We start from the raw sequence: 7,383 nt of genomic DNA, 5'->3' as shown, positions 1-7,383 counted from the left end.
ATACGAGGAATTTGCTGTGGTGATAAGGTGCTACACGTAGACAAACATACAGTCAACATAAATAAATGTAAAAATAGATAAATATGGAATGGAAGAACAACGTTCCAGATATATACTGTACATGTGCATTATTCTGGGTCTGTGCCGTGCAGAAGTAACGCAACAGAAGAGAATATTGTGTACATATAAATATATAAACTGACAACATAAAAATATACAACAACAAAGATCAACAATCAACAACAAATATGTGCAACCAGCCAGGTCTGTGCCCGACACAAGATGATATAATATTTACATGTGCAGAGACATTTGTATCATTTGCAAGGGGGGAGTGTCTGACTAACTCACACACATACTGTATACATAATTTATTTACATATTTATTTAAATATACATAAAGTATTCAGATTTTTACTTAGGTACAAGAAGGAAAACCATAGTGTAGAAATACTGTTATTGTTAATAAGTAAAAGTTCTGCAAGTACCAAAAGTAAATGCACTTATTATGAAGAACGGCCCATTTCACAATAATGTTTATTATATTATTCCATTATCATTACTGATGCACTAATGTGTACATCCCTTTAATGTTGCAGCTGGTAAAGATGGGACTAATTTGAAGTAACTTTTAGTAGCCCCATAGAACTTATCTTAACCTCCAATAATACAAACCTTTTATCAATCTGAAGTTGCCAGTAAGTAACCAGTGACTAAAGTTGGTGAACAATTGCAGTAAAAAGTACAATATTTGCCTTTGAATCACATCTAACTTGTGGTGGAGTAAAAGATAAAGGAGAAGAAATATGGTAGTTTATTTGATTGATTTAACTCAGTTTAATTTGATTTAGATGATTTATTTTAAGTCAATCAATTTGATTTATTTAAGTCCATTGATTTGATTTAGATGATTTATTTAAAGCCAATTCATTTGATTTTGTAGATTTATTTACACTCTTTACACATTTAATTTAATTAATTCAATGTAATTTAATATACTTTTGGTAATGTAATTCAGTTGATTTAACTAAATTCAATATCATGAGGTAATTGTGTTTAATTTGTTTTATTTCAAATGATTTAATATAATTCATATAATTTAATTCAAATGATGTTTCATCAATTTATTTGAGATGAGTTGATTTAATTGACTTTCTTTTGCAGCTGCAGCCAGTCACTCTCTAACCCTCCTTTTGTGAATTGTAATCCATTATGATTTCTGTTTCTTTATGCTATCACAGATTCTCACGTCCTTATGCAGCACACTCATAAGTACCACAGTTTTTCCTTACTTTGGCATGTAGCCAAAGGGATGTGGCAGCTGTGCACACAAACTCAACGGGCCAGTTCAGTGCGCTCAACAGCCGAGGTCAAAGCTCTGGCTTCCCTATATAAACTTGTGTATTGTAAGTTTATTTTGACTGAGACAGGTTACATTGTTGCCACTGATCTACTAGCATAATGGCATGACATTAATTCCTAAATGTAGCAGGAGTCACAAGGTGAGAGAGATGAGCTGTCAGCCAAAATAGAGAAATCAACCATCAATTGGTTATAAGCCAACTCCTGCAGTACATTAACTCTACAGTTACAGATCACCTCTAAGATAAATGTTTAGGTAGTCGTGGAGGCAGAATCAATCTTTTCTTCCTAGGAACAACAGAAATGTCAAAACTCAGGTCAGTTATTAAAGATGTGGTGCACTGTAGAGCTCAACAGTGCTTTGCACTTCTCTTTATTTGTGCAGAACAGTGTGGACTTGACACTTGAGCATATACTTGGGAACATATGGGCCTGTTGATGCATGGACTGGTCAAATGACTGCATAGCAATATTAGGATGAGCTAAAGGATACCTTGGAGGTTGTAGAGTAGGCTACATTACGACATTTTTATTCAGCAGCTGGCTCTCTGTCTGGCCGTGCTCATCACGCAGATGCACCATGAGGGAAGCTTCTGACTGACAGAGCCCTTCAGGGAGATCTCTAAGCCTCGTGTAACCCTGCACGCTGCTGGCACAGATTGTCATGATGCTCTCCATAAAAGTAACTCATATTTCAGTGGAGTAGTTTCTTAAATGATAATTCTGGATGTCGACAAACTTGTTGCTGATCAAATTGTAGAGATGACTAAACATTTTTGTTTGATGGAAAGTTCCTACATACATAATCTTCCCATCAGAAATTTCAACAGAAGTTTCCCCAGTAATTCTCATAATCCTTTTCTCAATCACCTCCCTGTGTGGGGGTGGTGGTCCATAGTTGTTCACACTGCCATTGTATTACTTTGCTCACTAAATATTTCCATTGATAAGTTTCCTCCACAAGGTTACCACAAAATTATGTGACAGAAGCAAAAGTGTCGCATGGACATTGCACACCTGAAGGTGTCACCTGCTCGCTGGATTTGAACATGTGCATCCCTGAAGTATGTCATTGTGTGTCTGTATACATTCTCAGGGCAGTGATGTATTTTATACATGTCTGTTCCTGTCATTTCCACCCATCTGCAGCTCTCAACACCTTCACCTCCCGTTGAGTTACTGGCACAGATCAGAGTAATGAAAGAGAGAACATATCCAGACACTGATCAGCTCCCCCACTGGACTTCACAAAAACCAAATTCCATTTTTCTAGCACCTGTGGGAAAGAAGTCTAATAATGTTCATTGTTATATCAGTTTTAGAAACTGTTATTCTGCAGAGATGCTGAGTGAGTAGGTGAGTCAATCAATCAATCTGCGTGTATATATTTGTTTGTTTATTACTTTATTTGTTGCCTGCACTTAAATGGATAATGGGTTTTTCAATTTGTACACTTTGGACTGAACAGAACAGCAGTCCAGTGGTAGTGCAGCAAACAGATAATCTCCATGTTTCATTTTCTTCACCATCTGTATCTGTATCTAATTATCTAAACTATTTCTGACACTTCAATGTTCAGATGTATCAATGTAAATTCTTCTCTAAAAAAAGACATTCTGATCAACAGGCTGTTTAGAAAATGCATGTGTGTCATTAATGTTGCAGCAAACAATGACATTAATGCAACATAAATGGCTAACTTATAACCTCAGATATCACCGGCTGTTTCCCAAAAGCAGAATTCACAAATCCAGGAAAACTGAAAAGGCGAGGCTTGACCTAGTCTAGTCAGAGCATCCTGCCTTCATGTGTTTGATGTTGGCCAAGCCAGATTGAGGAGGTGTGACTAGGTGAAGCCAGGTGTAGGTATTTTAGATAAATGTACATTCACAGACTTCCTTAAGAAGTCGATCAAAGATTTTCTGATGCTGAAATGGACAAGATGTACGCTGCATGCTTTACACACAGTGAGCAACAGCTAGCAAGGGACATTTATGAGGAATAAAAGCATAGAATAAGTAAAAAATTAAACATGGTGCTATAAAATAAAAAAGCAAGGAAAAGCAGACAATTGCGGACCAACTGAATGCGTAAGTAGCTAAAAATATAGGGATAGTGTATAGGATCTGTGCTGAGTATGGGTTCAAGTTTCAGACTGACAAGCAGCTACTGGCTAACCAACCAGACATTGTGGTGGTTAACTAAGAGCAGAAAAGGGCAGTTGTGATAGATGTCGTGATCCCAGCTGACAGTGACATCAGGAAGAAGATACTGTCCAGCCTGAGAGCCAGTCTGGGAACGTAGTATTACCTGGAGGACATCCACACTGTGCACAATTCGTGCTGTGCTAATGGTGTGTGCTTTGCAAAATTCACAAACTGTCAGATGTCTGTAAAACACACACTTGAAAAAATGAACAAAATAAAATACCATATAATTGATGATTTGAAATGAAACAGGAAGAACAGTATACATTATATCAATGAGAAGCTGTCAGTGTGTTGCTCACACTGAATGCAAATCCGTTTTTCGCAGCAGACAAGTTAACTTGGCACAATAGGAAAAGCACAGTTGTTACTAATAACTGTTTTTCTGGAAGAACATTCTTTCTTTGTAGATACTCTTTTGATAGGTTGTTTATGTTTGTATATCTTGTGTGGCTAGTCGATGGGTGTATACAACCTGCTTGTGTTTTGGAAAGGTAGGTTCGTTTAGTTAGGAGCTTTTCTTGATTGCTCAGTTGACCTCCTTTGACTTTGGGCCCTAATTTTTGTATCTTTTTTCTAGTTTAAATTAAATTAGGATGACCTACTTTTGTCATTTGTTATCAAATATTTCAATTTTATTAAAGGAATCTTTTTTAAGACTTTTCCTTTTGCCTTTTTTGCTTGGTATCATCAATAAAATATATATTACATGTTTAGGTGAAATCAACAAACTAAAAGTTGCACCACAGAAACAGCTGCTGCTTCTACACTCAGTAAACTAGCTGTAAACTAGCTTACTAGGTGTACTGGGCACTGAGCGTAACTTTGTGACGAAGTTCATCTTTTTAATCCGATATCTGCGGTGGAAATGGTTGTGTCAGGCCGAAACAAGCAATAGCAACTGTATATGATATAAAGTGGAACAAATAAGAAAATAAGGTCAGCACTGTATGGAGTGCATGTATGCATTTGCATGTGTGTGCTCAAAGATGAGAGACAGCAAAAGAGTGTTGCTTGTATGTAATGATTGTGCTCTCTATTTGTACACCACACAGAGGAAGAAAGTGTCTATGCTCAAGTGTGTGTACGCACGCGCATATGTGTCACCATGGGGACAGGTTTCTGCTCTGGGGTCCTGTTATAAAATCCTCCCCTCCCGATTCTTATTCTCTCTCTTTCTCTGTAATGAAATGAATCTCTCTTCAGGATATAGGTCAGCCCCCCACCACCCACTCTATACAATCTGGCTGAGATGGACTGCTCCATCACTGTCACAAGGTCCCCAGATTGGGTGCCACAGCCACTAATAAAGACAAGAAACACATTCTACTGCTTTATAAATACTTCTGCTTGGTCTAGCCTTTGTAGATGGATGTGTGGTTAGATGTGTCTGCAGGTGTGTATACTGTAAATATACAGTGCATCAGACTTTAGCTCAAGGTAATTTAGCCCCTATTTTTTCCCTGATGCACACACATTCTTACTCACAAATGTCATCTTCAACTTACTGCACTTAGGCCTGAAACAGTATAAAAGAGAAAAGTAAAACACAAGTCACATCTTAACCTCAGGTTCAAATCAACAATAACTATACCTAAATTTATTTTAACCTCAGGGCGCTGCCATGACAATTTATCAGGTTGATAATGATGTTAAATCTGTGCACTGTACTTGATAATACCATTGATACCACCAAATAAATTTTAAGTTTTATACCAGAACAGAGACAACTATGTAAAATAACATAAGCAACATTATGCAACTATTTTATCTTAAAATAACTTTCATTTTGAAGTTACACTGACTTATAGGGAGAATGTTGCTTCTTTCATTCCCACTCGTGTCCCGAACACCTGTTCTTGCACTATGTAACTGAGTTGACCTCACTGATTACAGCACAAAAATATGGTATTCACTGATTTTGGTAAAACAGGATAATATTTTCTGAAGAAAATTTCTTTGTTATTTACAGAGTTTCCTGATGATAGCTTGTTGCTGAAGGAATCGTTTACTTCTGCTGACTGTAGCTGCCGTTAACTAGTTAGATGTGCAGCTGACTGTCTATACAGGGACCTCGGAGCACCAGGCATTAACAAATAGTTTGACAGATGAGAATGTGTGACTGGAGTTTACTTTAGGGGGTTAGCTGGGGGGTTAGCAGGCAAGCAAGCAAGCAGCAAGCGGGAAGACGGGCATACATGAAACGATCCACTATAACTGGGACTGAGGCCGAAGGTGCATGATAATAGGCAGGCAGGCAGGAGAAGATCCACTATGGCACATGGGAAAAGAATATTAACAAGGAATCAACACAAGGACTAGTATTCAGAAATACACTGCAGTGGAGATACAAGCTCTGACTACCACTGAAGCTGAGCAAACAATCCAGCACAGAGTAGGTGAAGAGCTGGGGTTGAAATACTGCTGGTTTGTTGAGTAGATAAACAGCAGGTGTGCATAATCAGCAGGGATCCAGGAGCCAGGAGAGTCGGAGAGGGATTGCCACGCCCACACCACAGACTTACAGAGAGAGAGAGACAGTAGCACAGGAGACACAGGGAAGTGGGAAACATAAGGGAAAATACTGGGGCATGTGACAGTCTCCTGGTGATTCTTTATTGTGCCTTCCATTTGGTGTCGGAATGATCGGAAAAAATAATTTCTCGAATGGGAAAATTCACGTGAACACCCACAGAAATCAGAACAACAACTAGGAAAGTTAGAGAAAATTTTGCTACACGAGTTGCCGAGTTGTTGACGTCATAGAAACATGGCAAACAACATGGTCCGCCACGATGGTTAAAAAACGTTTAAATAATGGTGCGAAATCACATATTGCATATACATTTGCTAAGGTGTCATTTGTAATATGGTATTAGGTTACAACAGTTAGTTTGCTGTCCGTGTAGAGTGGATTAGATTAATTAGGAAAGTTATTTATTAGCAGCATTTTGTATTTTCATGGTTTCAGGTAGTGTACTGGTGCAGTAACAACTCTGGGACAAAAATAACTTTGTAATTGAAAACTTCAAACTGTTTCAGCAGAGTTGGATGAAAATGATAATGCTAATCCAACACATCTTTATGTTATTTCCATATTCTGACTTAAAACAGAACACAGAACACACTGAAGTCAGAAGAAAGACTTCCCAACTCTGGAAACGGGACCACTAGTGAGCACATGAATGCCCCATTACAGCACTTTGTACGTTGTGAGCAGTTCACTCAAAGAATCTCAAATTTTTTTATTTAAAAATTTTTTTGTGGCCTGAAAAGGTGAAAATTACGAAAAATAAACAGTTTGTATGGAACATCCAAAGTGACAGAACTGAATGAAAGAATAAATAAATAAATGGGGAAATAAATGCAAGAAAGAATGAATGAATAAAAGAATAAATAAATGCGGAAATATATCAAAGAAAGAATGAATGAATAAAAGAATAAATAAATAAATGCAGAAATATATCAAAGAAAGAATGAATGAATAAAAGAATAAATACATACAGCCAGTATACACTATACTACAGCCACATTTGTTTTTGCCTTTCCCCAAGGAGACCTGTTGTTATTGCTTTTTCCTTCCTCTTCTTTAACTGTCAATCAACGTGTTGTGGCCCGCCCACTAAGTCAGGTCTAGCAGCCAATGACTGATACTATCTTCAGTGTGGATATGCTGTCGTTGTAATATTGTTATGATTGGTAGAAAGTTTAGAAGGAGTTATGCTGCGTTCAAGACCGGTTGGAACTGGGATATTTCCCAGTTGAAACTTCCGACTTCCCACATCAAAGCGTTCCAGGTGCATGGTGGTGCATG

Source organism: Micropterus salmoides, unplaced genomic scaffold (genome assembly GCF_014851395.1).
Source record: "Micropterus salmoides isolate LMB-PRFRI ecotype aquatic unplaced genomic scaffold, ASM1485139v1 Ms_hic_scaffold_3847, whole genome shotgun sequence".
Taxonomy (NCBI): domain Eukaryota; kingdom Metazoa; phylum Chordata; class Actinopteri; order Centrarchiformes; family Centrarchidae; genus Micropterus; species Micropterus salmoides.
This window is presented reverse-complemented; position numbering follows the sequence as displayed.